This window comes from Temnothorax longispinosus, chromosome 11 (assembly GCF_030848805.1).
Source record: "Temnothorax longispinosus isolate EJ_2023e chromosome 11, Tlon_JGU_v1, whole genome shotgun sequence".
Lineage (NCBI taxonomy): Eukaryota > Metazoa > Arthropoda > Insecta > Hymenoptera > Formicidae > Temnothorax > Temnothorax longispinosus.
This window is the reverse complement of record NC_092368.1, coordinates 4,653,383-4,666,362: the sequence shown is the minus strand read 5'-3', so window position 1 is coordinate 4,666,362 and position 12,980 is coordinate 4,653,383. Positions and strand designations below refer to the sequence as shown.

At 37.8% G+C, this 12,980-nt stretch overlaps 1 protein-coding gene across 3 annotated transcripts in view; it reads right to left on the bottom strand.

Annotated features, from left to right (window-relative positions):
- LOC139821540 (luciferin 4-monooxygenase-like) overlaps positions 1-5,434 on the bottom strand; it is a 34,223-nt gene extending 28,789 nt beyond the window's left edge. Inside the window, exon 1 of one of the 3 annotated variants that reach the window (XM_071792640.1) lies at positions 4,910-5,434. The gene's annotated coding sequence lies outside the window, so the exon portion shown is untranslated. The remainder of the gene's footprint in view (positions 1-4,909) is intronic. The other 2 variants (XM_071792641.1, XM_071792642.1) reach the window with 2 other exon arrangements.
- Between the last annotated feature and the right edge of the window lie 7,546 nt (positions 5,435-12,980).

Sequence of the window (12,980 nt, the reverse complement as noted above, 5' to 3'; positions counted from 1 at the left end):
TGTATAAATTTCATTTGTGGCCCGGCCGGGCGAGTTAACGACTTACTAAATCTCTTTTAATGAGCCGTCGGCCACAAGCGACTTATAAATGACTAGCTACGGGGATCGGCAGTTCTGCAGGATTTCCCGTAGGATACGTAGAGGAATTAAGCAACACTTGAGAACGCCATAGCGTTGTATAGCATTTAACGTCACTATTGAAACTTAACAGGCAAGAAATTTCCGACGAATTTTCCATTCTTATCGGTCGGATTAATCACGCGGATAAAATTATCATCCACTCTTTTACACGAACTAAAATGCGCGCCAGATGTTTCATATTATTAATTTAATGGATCTGTGTAATTTACGATCACACGTCCTTCCTCCCCATGAGTGTTTCGCATTATTGGCCGAGCTTGACGGAATAATCACCCTGCTAATTAATCATTATTGGCCTAATGGAACTGCTTATATTATTGCGGTGCAGAAGATAATGTCATAAATTACAGCGGATTCGCTTGCTTTCTGTTAATTCTCCCGACGCATTAAATGTCAGTCATTTAATAATTAATTAGTAGGCACTGGCTCAATTGAGCCACTCCGAGCGACGCTAAGTTGCTATAATAAAAATTACACGTTTGTTAAATAAAACCGAAATCATACTCAGTAGCTTCTATTTTACCAAGGTTTGCTATTACGCGGGACGAGCGGGATTTCAAATCTATTATACAATAGATTTGAAATCAACGTGGAAATCACAACAGAGAAACGTTTAATTCCTATCTTTTCTCATAACGTTTTCTTTATTACGTGTATCTATCTGTTATATTGCTTCGTGTTTGAGCGTATTAAATCGCTTTCGTCAAGCCGCTTCCGCGGAATTAGTTCGACGCGCAGAACAGCCACGCTCTGCAGCATCTATAAGAACAAATTTGAGCGAGCGACGACGTAACAAGGCAACTCCCACGACGGCGAGGACGGAATGATCCAGCAGCAGCTTATTATTAATTCCCTGATGGCGTCGCGCGGCGCGTGTTGTTCTCCATCTCTCTCTATTCTGCTCGCTCTAAAGTAAGATGTTTTTGAAAATACACGCGGGGACGAGCGCTGCATCGCCGTTAAGCTCATTCCCGTCGCGCTTTCAGGCTCCTTCGGCGCAACGACGCGGCGGGCGCCTCTCTCATCAGCATCTACCAATCTGGCATTTCCATTTCTCGTCGTCCTTACCCCCTTACCGCCGATGTCTCGATCTTACCTCTTAGCACCATCGCGTGCATCCCTTTCCTATGTAAAAGGGACATCTCTCTCACTGTCTTGCAATTTTCCACCACACATTACTGCCATCCCATCCTCGACCTCTGTTCGACGTACGACATTTCCTTCTTGCCGACACAAATTTTCATGTAGCGAAGAAGCATTGTGACATTAAAGACCTGCCGTAAATTACAAGGATTTGCGTTTGAAAGAGAAACATCTCCTTCCTTACTTGCCGGGGATTCGCGCCTTTCCTGACATCTCCTACTTCCAGCTCGACGAACCGCCGCCTTCTGATTTTGTTGCGAGAGACAGCGACAAGCAAAGAAATGCTTGTTTGCTTAAGCGTAGGCCTATACGTTATTCTCGAGATGAAAAATTAAAAAACGGGAGAAAAAATTCTTAGTAGGTTATTTTCGAATTGCCTTCTTGATAAAAAATTAAATACTAATCTTATTTGTTAATGTCTTGTTATTTTTATCAAATGCTTACTTATAAAATTTTTAATGTAATGCCAAATAGTATTTTATGTAATTTTATTTATTTTAAATTCGTCGAGATATTTGGTAAATTCTGAAACAGTTTTTTTAAAAAACTATTTTCTATTTTCTGTAACTGGAACAAGTTTAAGTTATAAGCACTAAGAACGAGCTTGGTTCGCTAGCCCCTTTATGAAATTTTTTTATAAAAAAAAAACTGGTACTTTTGTGTAATAGCTGATTTTGGAGCTGAGAACAGTATTTTTAACTTATCAAACATCATAGTATCTGGATATCTTAATGCAAGCCACCATATGTGGATTCAATCAGAAAATCCAATTATGCATATTCCTGCAATTCGCGGATATGTAAATGCATTTCATGCACACCTTGCACGTACGCGGAACGTTCGCGCGAAGAAGTATACGGAAACGCTTCGTCTTTCGCGACTATTTTAATTTCGGAGCATAAACAGCTCCGCAATTCATCCCCTGGAGCTCTCGTCAAACGTTCGTTAGAACCGCGATTCTTACTCGGCGCAATTCCCAGCGCAGTGTGAAATATTTCCGGTTCACGTGCGCGCGCGTTCGTGCGCGCAAACATTAAGCGCGCTGAAATATTCGCGACCCGGAACGTCGAATGCGAAATAAGCTCGCGAGCCCCCGATTTCTTCTCCGCGCGGCCTTTTCCGGGCACGTTTTCAATTCGCTTGATACGGTACTCATTTAATATCTGCCTTCGAATAGTCAAATGCGCGACGGTCGATTTGCAAGCGGCGGGCGAGCTTTATCCGAGTTACGGAGATTTTTCGAAGGTCGACGAATACTCCGTATAGTCGCTGCGCTATTCTCCAAGTACATTTCTCGAAGTATTTCTTAAGGAAATATTCCAGCGACACTTTTTCGTTAAAAAGTAATGTCGTTATGCTACTTTTATTTCGTCATTTCGTAATTAAATATTTATTACTGATAATTGCTTATTCATCTTATCTTGTGATATTTACTATCTCTTTAACTTTGAGTTTGAGTGTGTTGAGGAGTAAGGAAAGTATTCTCATACTATGATAAAAATTAGATAGAGAGATTGCATTTTCAAAAATGAATAAATTCTATAAATACAGATTTAATTTGAGGATCAATCAGGTCATTGTCGTTGCAGTAAAGAAGGGATTATTAAGAAAGGATGTATTTTATTTCTCCTTTTTTGCACAGATAAAAACTTAATTCTTTTAATTAATTTTTAAATTCTTTTAAATAATTATAGATTATCAAGATAATACAATCCATTATTTTTTTCAAACACATAACCATTTTTGCCAATAATTCTTAAAATACAATACTCTCTGTTTAATGGAATTGAAAGCATACACGCCCCGATGTTCTAATCCGCGAGGGATGTGGTGTGACGGCAACAGCGTGAACAAAATCGAATTGTATGAAAGCTGCGAACGTGTTCGCGTGTGCGAGTTTGCGCCTGGACAATTACCAGGAACGACCGTGCCGCGCGAAAACGTATATGTATGCGATAAAATGCAACGTATAAACAGATTGTTTGCCGTTTAAATAGCCATCGGCCGTCTCGACAAACGACCACCATTTGCGGCATTAACAATTATAGCGTTTGTTGGTCCCTATCCGCGTGTTTAGGTTTACGCTGCGTCGTTATTTATTCGTTGTTGCGCGGGAGGCCCGGGCATATAATTTCTCTCTTTCTCTCTATTCCGCGCATGGAACTCTATTATAAAGGCCGCAAACAGAACCGATGGCCGACCCCAACGGAGCGGATCCGGAAATTTAATTACACGCTCGACAAAAGTTACCTCCCGAGGAAGGCAGCGGAAAGGTGAGAGCGAATTTTAACGAGACGACCAACGTAAATCGCTCGCTCTCTTTCCGAATAGTCGCGCCGGGCACGATTTACCTCGGACGCAAGACGTTGCTAATTATTTCGAAGAGTTACGCTTAGAAGAAGAGCCGGAGCCGGTGCACGCGGTGACTTGACTTAAATTGGTCGTGCAAATTACATTTTAAAGCGGTCCGTGAAGTTGTTGTTCCGATGTGGAAAGTTTTCGAATCTTTCGGCGAAAGCTAGTCAAGGAAGCACGACTTTTATGTCCCGTGAGTCGTGCAACTTTTTTTGTTTTCCAATTTTATTAACTCGCAATTTGGCTCGTTCCCGACATCTTATCGTTTATGCTCAGATCGATATCGCACGCTTTCGGTATCGTTGTCGAAAATTCTCGAGTGCTACTTAAATTTCTAATTTCTGCCGCATATAGGAGATTTAAAGAGCAAAAGAAGAAATAAAAGAAACTTTAAGGAGGATATTCTTGTGTATATGATATTATTAATTTCAACTCTAACTTCTTATGAATTCCCGTGAATTCCTAAAATAAAGACAAACAAATGATCGCGAATCTTCGATAAAAAATATTTTAAAGCTAAAAGACTTTCATGAAGTTCTCCATGTAGACATTTACTGTGTGTGTGTGTATGTGTGTACAGATTTACGAAATAATTACTATATCGACGCGCGTCTTTCTTCAGGCTGCAAATATGAGCTAATAAATTTAAGCTAGGAGCATGTGCAAATAATCACTGCCCGATCAAGACTGATTGTAACACAGCATCGAAATTTTTTTCTTTCCCGAGGTCAATCTAAAATTCGAACAGGTGAACACGTCACTGTCAGAGTTTCCGATTATTTTTTCATTCGCAGCTACGCTGCGGTTCGATTACGGTTCGTTGTCAGTCTTTCTGCGCGCGTGTGTTTGTACGTCAATTGTACAATTCGCTAGTTCTACAAGCTACGTAGAAAGCTGAACTGTTTTTATCGGTTTTGATGCATCACATGCCACTGAGCTATTAAACAAACGTAGTTCGCTATTATCAATAGTTAGTATCTCGTAATTAATCAGTGTCAAATTTTTCGTACAGGATTCAAGGTAAAGCCTTATTTGAACGTCTGTATTACGTAAATTAAGTACGCACTCTAAACAAAGATCGCATGTGCAATAATTATATATTACAAGCGACGAATATACATATATATACCAATTTAAAACTGCGAGCCGATAAATGTTGGACTGAAACACAGCTATCGTTGGAACATTAAAAACCCTTCCCTCCCCGGAATTAAATCGACGCGATTTAATTATCTAAAAACTGTAAAGAAATTATTGCGAAAAATATTACCTCAGCCAGGATTCGAATCTGGAATCTGGAACGCCGACAGGTGGGTAAGTCGTGGATGGGGACGTGACACGGATTATGTAGAATGATCTTGCACTCACCGTATACGATAATTAAGACAAAATATTTATTGTAAATCTCAAGTACAAATTCCCGCACTCGGGTTGACTGAGTATGGTCGTTGATCGTGCAAAATTTACGAAGCCTTTTTGAATCGCGTTCGCGTGTAAATTGCGTTAACTGCTCGGACGATTATAATGTCGCGCTAACGAATATATTCGCCGCTATCACCAGTCTCGGCTATCGCGCTGTTCGCGGGGTACCCGTTGTTATCGCGGACAAGACATACGCACGTTTGCACCGTATGCTGCCCGGCGGGGAACTTTTCGTTCGTTGGTTAAGGCCTTCACACATAAAATCGCGTAAGGACGTCAAACCTAAGCGTAAGAAAATCGACCAATCCCAATCAAGTATTGTGTGATCTTCTTACGCTTACGTTTTATGTCCTTACGGAATTTTATGTGTGAAGGCCTTTACCGTGGATCCTTGTGTTGCCCCACTCCGTGCCATCACGCATAATTGTCGTGTATTTATAATTACGCGTACGTAATCGCACGTCGAAGCGTGAAAAACAAGTTTTTCTTGTCTCCGCTTGAATAGGCTCGCATTCCGCGTTTTTTTACGTGGAAATTTCCGCTCTATAAAGTGTGACCCGTTCTCCTTGTGATTAATACATTATATTTTTATGCGCTAGCAATATTTTATACATGCGATGAAGTTTTCCGGCTGCGTCGCCTCCGAACTCTACGTCCGTTTCGGATGCGGCGCCTCACAATTATCCTTCGACTGTCGCACGACGTCATACGCCCGTTATCCAACGTTTTCTACGTTCAATTAATTCGCGCTTCGAAATATGACCTGCCGAGGTTATCACCGACCCCATCGTCGCGGTAACGATAGCTGATATGTTTCAGTCCGACATTTATCGGCTCGCTATTTTAAATTGGATAATATATGTATATTCGTCGCTTGTAATATATAATTATAAGCACTAAAAACGAGCTTTGTTCGCTAGCCCTTTTATGAAATTATTTATATTATGCGAACACACACATGACAAACTAATTGTTTTTATAAAAAAGTTATTTGAAAATTTATGATAACTGCCATGCAATTCATTATTTTATTGCATTATTTTATTTAGTATATATATATATATTGTACTATCACACATCACACGCAAAAATTTATGACGTGTTAATCTGGCTTCGTGTTTTCGAAATTTTGTAAAATTTCTCGCGGACTATGTAACGTTAAAAGTTATTTGAACGAGAAACTTTACGATATTTGAACGATATAATGCAGGATATAATAAATAATAAAAGCAGTGTTTCTCTGCGGTATTGTTCATTGTTCTTGCTAATTGCAAATACCGGCAAATACCCTTGCGGGATTCAAGTGACTATATCTTTGCTGTACCAAAGAGCCGACTGACTTATACCCTGTAGATTATGAAACCACGCGCGCGGCGGCGAAAATGAATTACTTCACTTTCCCACCTTCTCAATCATTAATGAGCTTCGTGTGAGAGAAATGCTAACGCTTTAAACGATCATAACGAGCCAGACTTCTACCTCGCTCGCTTTTCATTTATCCCATTTACGAGTCTTATTGCGGATCCTTTGGAAAACCGTACCAAAAAGCGTGTAAACAATTTAAAATATTTATGAATTATTTTCTGTCGGTTGCATTTATTTCATAGAACATCTGTCGGGTTTCATTGCGCGTTACTAGAATTAGAAAGTCCTTAGAATGAAGTGATGAAATTACAGCATTGTTACTTTTACCAATTTTAAATTTGACTAAAGTGAGTATAAACATAAATTTTATTTTCTACCAGGAACAATTATGCTTGAATTTGTTCGATTAGAGTTAATATTTTTTACTGGCAAAAATTCCAAATATTATAGGAAGAGAGGATAGGAAAACACATTTGTTTGATAAAATATATGTGTACAGTATGATGTGAGTATTTTATTTGCATTACGGACCAATTATTTTAATATGCATAATTTGATTTTAATAATGTTAATAAATTATTTTACAATTATCTCACTGCGATATTTCGTTCCTTTTCAATTTATATTTTATTTGAATGAAATCCGGCCATTATTCCGCTATGCGAAATGCCATTGCATAAATTTTGCGTTACAAATGCAGATGAATTTCAACGAGATCAATTACAAAGAAATCGCATCTAGCAAACTAACATAAAGAATATATGTAATAGGCACAGCAAAGTAGGCTTTTTAGTGAAGGGGAGCTCATCGGGCACTTTAGCACTCGTTAAGGAGCAGAGATGACATTTTCGTTAAAGCGTGGGAGCATGATGAGATGCAAATAAAAAGGCGCTTCTGTCACCACGCGATGTTTCGTGCTTCAATACTTTTTTAAAGAATTTTTAGAGATAAAACACGAAAATTCGTCGGCCTAACTGGCAATAAATTTATTTAAAACGACGTTTCGACCTCTACTTTGGGTTCTTATCAAGTTATAAATTATTTAGCAATGATTGAATTGCGCGTCAGATTCTGAATCTTATTATCATCGTTAAAACAATGTGGTCCGGAGGTATAACAGAGCGAACATTAGAGACATGACCGTGACGGGTCACTCTGTTATACCTCCGGACCACATTGTTTTAACGATGATAATAAGATTCAGAATCTGACGCGCAATTCAATCATTGCTAAATAATTTATAACTTGATAAGGACCCAAAGTAGAGGTCGAAACGTCGTCTTGAATAAATTTATTGCCAGTTAGGCCGACAAATTTTCGTGTTTTATTTTTTATCACTGGCAAAGAATTATTTATTGAATTTTAGAGATTAGTATAAAAATAGATTTTCGATTATATCTATTTCGCTAATTAAGAGTAGATTAAACGCAGCTTGATTACAAATTCGAGATATGTGTAGAACCGAGTTTCGATCTGCCTCTCTTCTGAATAATATTAATGAGATTGTTAGTCTCTTTTTGTATCTTTTATGTTTTTTTCTGTAAATTTTATTTTAATGAGGAATAAACAATTGCAAATATGTCACACTTCTTTTCAAATGAACAGAATAATACATTTATATAATTGCTCGTTTTCCAAGTTGAAACTAATGTTCTTGAACTTATAGTAACTTTAAAAAAATAGAGGCTATCGCGTATCGCGTTATCAACTTTTTATGGTGCTATCAAGCGTACGGAATATAAGTTTTTCAAGCAATCTGATAAAAAACGATTCTACTCAATCGACTCGGCGACGTGACTATTAACACAATGAGTTCTGGGAATAAAACGATAAAAAACAGGATATTGTACCAGCAATGTTCGAGTGTCTATATAATCGAGAGTTTTCGAGTGGCTATTGTGTGATGCATCGTAAAGCGAGATTGGATCGATGATTTGCGCAATTGATGATAAAATCGGTCGACATCCGGTCGCGAGTATTTGATTGCGGCTAGGCAAAGAGAACGACCGGCGTAATAATAGACAGTAAAGTTTCTAAAGTAGCAGCAGAAATCAATGAATCGACCAGTCACGGACGCGACGATGAACTCGATGGAGCGCGCCGCGAGGAGACTATTCGCAACTTTTCTGATCAAGAAGAGAAATTTTCGCGAGCTGTAGCATATTTTCGATTGATGCGCTTACGGTCCTGTAATGAAATCACGCGGCGACAAGAAAACACGCTCAGCATCCGGCAAGATTGCAGAATAATTGATTGAGCAATAATAATGTCACAAATGATACATAATTTCTCGATAATGTGTTGATGTAAAAGTTATTACTTTACAATCTATTCAATTTATCTATTATAGTTTCACTTTGCTTCGATTTTTTAAGTTAATAAGGTACGCTGGAAGTTTCAATTTAAAAGTTATTGATATCTTGACGTTAAGAGCATTATTTGATAATATTTTTTCATTGCGACTCTTACAATTCAGCGATGTAACTTATCAAATAATTAGTACAAAAATAAAATATCGAAAATCAAAATTATATTTTAATAAATGCAAACTTTTAATATGTTTGATTCATAAATTTGCGCCAGCCTCGTGTAAGATAGCTTGAACTTTTATTTCTTCCTTCTTATCTTTCTTTTGCGAGGGTTCGGAAGATGTTTGCTGTTACATTGCCAGTCATTGCGAATACAGAACAACACCGTAACCAGTCGTGCGCACGCTATTTCGAATCGGGCGGTATTACTTGGGCAATATAGTTGTCTCGCGTGTCGCAACTCCGAGGACATCTCGACGTCCTCCAATAACGGGAAAATTTCGTGAGCTGGTTTTTTACTTTACTCTATATCCGGTGACATTTGCTCGACTGAGGCGAGCACGAGATTCGGTCACGCGCTAGCTTTTCGGGATACAGATCCAGTTTTTCAATGAATTTGACAAGGCAAACATATGCAGGGTCGTGCAAGCTGGCGGGAAGGAAGGAAGGAAAGTAGGAACGGGTAGGTCTCACGCAGAGTTGTGTGGAAGACGCCCGCGTTGCGGTGAGATGTAATTAAACATGTAGTACGGAGCTTAATTCGATCGGTGGAACTTCGACGTGCTCCACGCAAACGCTCATACCTTATGTAAGATGCTTGTTGCACAAAACACCGAAACACTCGAGATGGATCTGATAGCACCGTTATGATATTAGTGTTCCTGGCGTTGCTCGTGGTAACAATTCCGTTGCTGTGTCGTTGCCGGTTGCCAGGAATGTTCCGCAACTTGGAGCCACCGACATCTGCAGATTTATACGTGATTCCTCCCAGCAAGGATGACTGATCCGCACAGTCATTTGGGCTTAGTGAACCCACGGATCCGAGCTCAATACACTGTGGACATTCACACACATTTACACGTCATGTACACTCAAATATAGATATACATACACTTTTTCGTGAATATAACAGAACAATAAACGGGATAGGTAGGGAAAATGGTAGCAAGAGAAAATTTAATTTAAAAATAATAAAAAGAGTAAGAATAAAAACTAAACTCTTTTATACGCATATGAGATAAATGGAACAAGATAAGGAAAATTAGAATTTATTTTTTTACACCTCTTAAAATTAAGAAAAAAATTTACGTGATTCTTGTGATTCTCGTAATTTCGCATGATTGTTTTTTTTGTTACTATTGTGCAATTATCTTTATGTAATTTTGTAATATTTTGTTTAATGATTTTATCACTCGTGTTCCGATTATTACAAAGCATTTTCTATTTACTATAGAAAGTAAAAGATATATATTTATTGGAATAACTATGTTTTATTACGGGAGAAAAGAATAACTTATATGAATTATTTATATTTATATAATTTTTTTATATGCATGAATTTCTATAAGGCTGTTGCTCGTTTCTTGAAAAATTCTCATTTACGCGCGAGATCACGTAAACTTGCTTCGAATTATGGTGGCTGTAAGGAAATGCGCAGAGGCGTTAATACGAGACTCGATTTTATAGCGAGACGATCAAAGAGCCATTAAGAAAAGCGACGGAAGAAGGCGCTGACGAAAGAGCGGGGAGAAATAGGGCACATAGGAAGAACGGGACGTAATTAAACATGCAGCCCGATCCTTAATTTGATCGATGCAACCTCGCAGCCGCGTTCGATTCACTCGGTTGACTATAATTTCGTGGTTAATGGAATATATATCCACCCGACGCGCGCGCGGCGCGAGATGAAAAACTATTTCTAGAAAACTCGAGCTTTAATTAATCTTGAGAAAATTATAAGAAATTAATTTGATTGCTATCAATAGAGGCATTATTCATTCTTTTGTTTCGTCAATGCTATTTTTAATTAAGGGCGCAAAATAGAAAATAGTATTCTTTATTAAATAGAAATTTATTTATACATATGTGGAAACAACAGGCTTTTATTTTTTAATACATTAATAGAATCTTTTTAATATTATTTTCTTTTATATTCAGATTTTAACTGGTTTTAATTGTTTTAAAAAATGTAAGAAATTCTATATTCAATCACATTGAACATTTCAATCAGCAATCATGGATGAGTTATGCGGACAAATGATATCCCGTCTTAGCTTTTAAAAAGAAATCTTTGCAGTCTTATTTCGTGGCGATATGGCACCATAGGGATTACACGTAGCCTCGTAATGGCGAGCAACGACATCTCTTCCAACTCGTAATAGTTATCGAACACAATGAATCTTTGTTAGCTGGTCTGAATTTATTGTGTAATATCTATTTTTAGAGAAAGAATCAACCGCAAATATGAAGTTTTTCACAAAAATCCTAGATTGTTCTTATATCTTTTGTACTGTAAAAAACATACATGTTTCAATTTAATTCTTAATCTTATATCAGTTAGCAAATGAATCTGAAAGAGTAGTTACATATTATTTTCTCATATTAATAAACTGTTATTTAATTAATTTTTAAACGATTATATGTTGAAAAATATCTAGATCCATACATTCTACACATTTAATGATAAATATGTGATATATGCAAGCTATATTTTCGCACCATATCACGATACCCTCGCGACCGATGAATTTTTCAAAGTATATCGTCAGTATGAACGATAGTCGCCGGATTAAGGGTTGAATCTTCACGGCATTCGGGTTAGGGGGACGCTTTCGTCATTTATCAAAAGGCGCTTTCTCGAATGGCATGGGAAAGTTTTGTCGCGGTCTTCTCTTCGTTTTCTATGGCTCGAATGCGGACGAAAATGAATTACGAGTCCGAGGCGGAGCCTCGAAACTTTTTCTTTTTTTCTTACGTGTCCCTCCTCTTTTTCTCCCAACGTCCTCTTCAACGATTGTTCGTCCGTTGTCTCAAAGTTTTTGCGCCTGTCGCTTTAAAAGCGTCGGATAAGAAGGAAAGCTTTGGAATTATGGTAATCCTGCAGATTGTCAAAAGAAACACGAGTCAGAGAATGTGGAAGGATAAGAAATTCAAAAGGACATACGACTTTGCGCGTACGCTAAATGCAAACCGTTCAATTATTCTTGATTATTATGGCTTTAATTTGTTATTTCTATATTTATGACAGTTAATGATTAAATTTGTCGATTCTATAATAAAAAAAAGAGCACACAGAAAAAGAGTATGGAAAGATAGATATAGTGATTTTTTTTACTTTCTCTTAAAAATTTGCATGTTTTGCGTGCCAGTTTCGCGAGTTTTTCTTTGCGGTGATTTGAAAACGTCATACATTATAGGGTTAAATCGGAATGCCCGATACGGGAACTGCTGTGCAAGCGTTCCCCACGTAAAATAGAGCGGACAGCGCTACGGGCCAAGCGTTATTAATTCGAGAGCAAACTCGTGCCAGCCGCATTTGCATGTATACGAGCGCGGACACGATCGCGAGCGCGCGTTATACTTAGCATTTTTTTTTTATCTTACGTATCGGCGAGCAATTTCCACGAGAGCACGGAGAATAAGCTTTCCGGCTACGGACGCGATTTTTTCGACTACGTTCGTCCAGTCGTTTCATTGAAGCTGAGAATTATGCTGCCGGGGCGAAACATCGGAAAATGAGGCACAAGGGCGGTAAGCTTAACGATGAGGGTGTGCAAGTATATGCAACGGAAGAATGGGGAAGAAACTGTTGCGTGTACGTCGAATCTAGCACAGTATATACGGTTATATACGGGTATATACGGATACATGTGAAGTAAAAAAACTGGCTTCTTCGCTGAGTATACTTCCTTGTAATCCCATTAGACGTAACATCCAGAGAGAACGTTATTGTATAAAATTAAAATTGGTATAAGCATAAGAAGATTGATATGTGTATGTGTATATAACAATTTTATTTTATTTCATATTATTTTAATAAACAAAGATAACTGACAAAACGTTTAAAGGAATAAAAAGAGGCAATTAATGTATGGTAAATAATTAATGAAAGATGAACGCTATTAAATAATGGTTTACCAAACATCTGATTAAATTAAAATTTACTTGAAAAAACTATTAGTGTTTTCAAACATTACGGTGTTTTCAAACGGCGCCATGAAATTTGTTATTTTTATCGTGACTGGC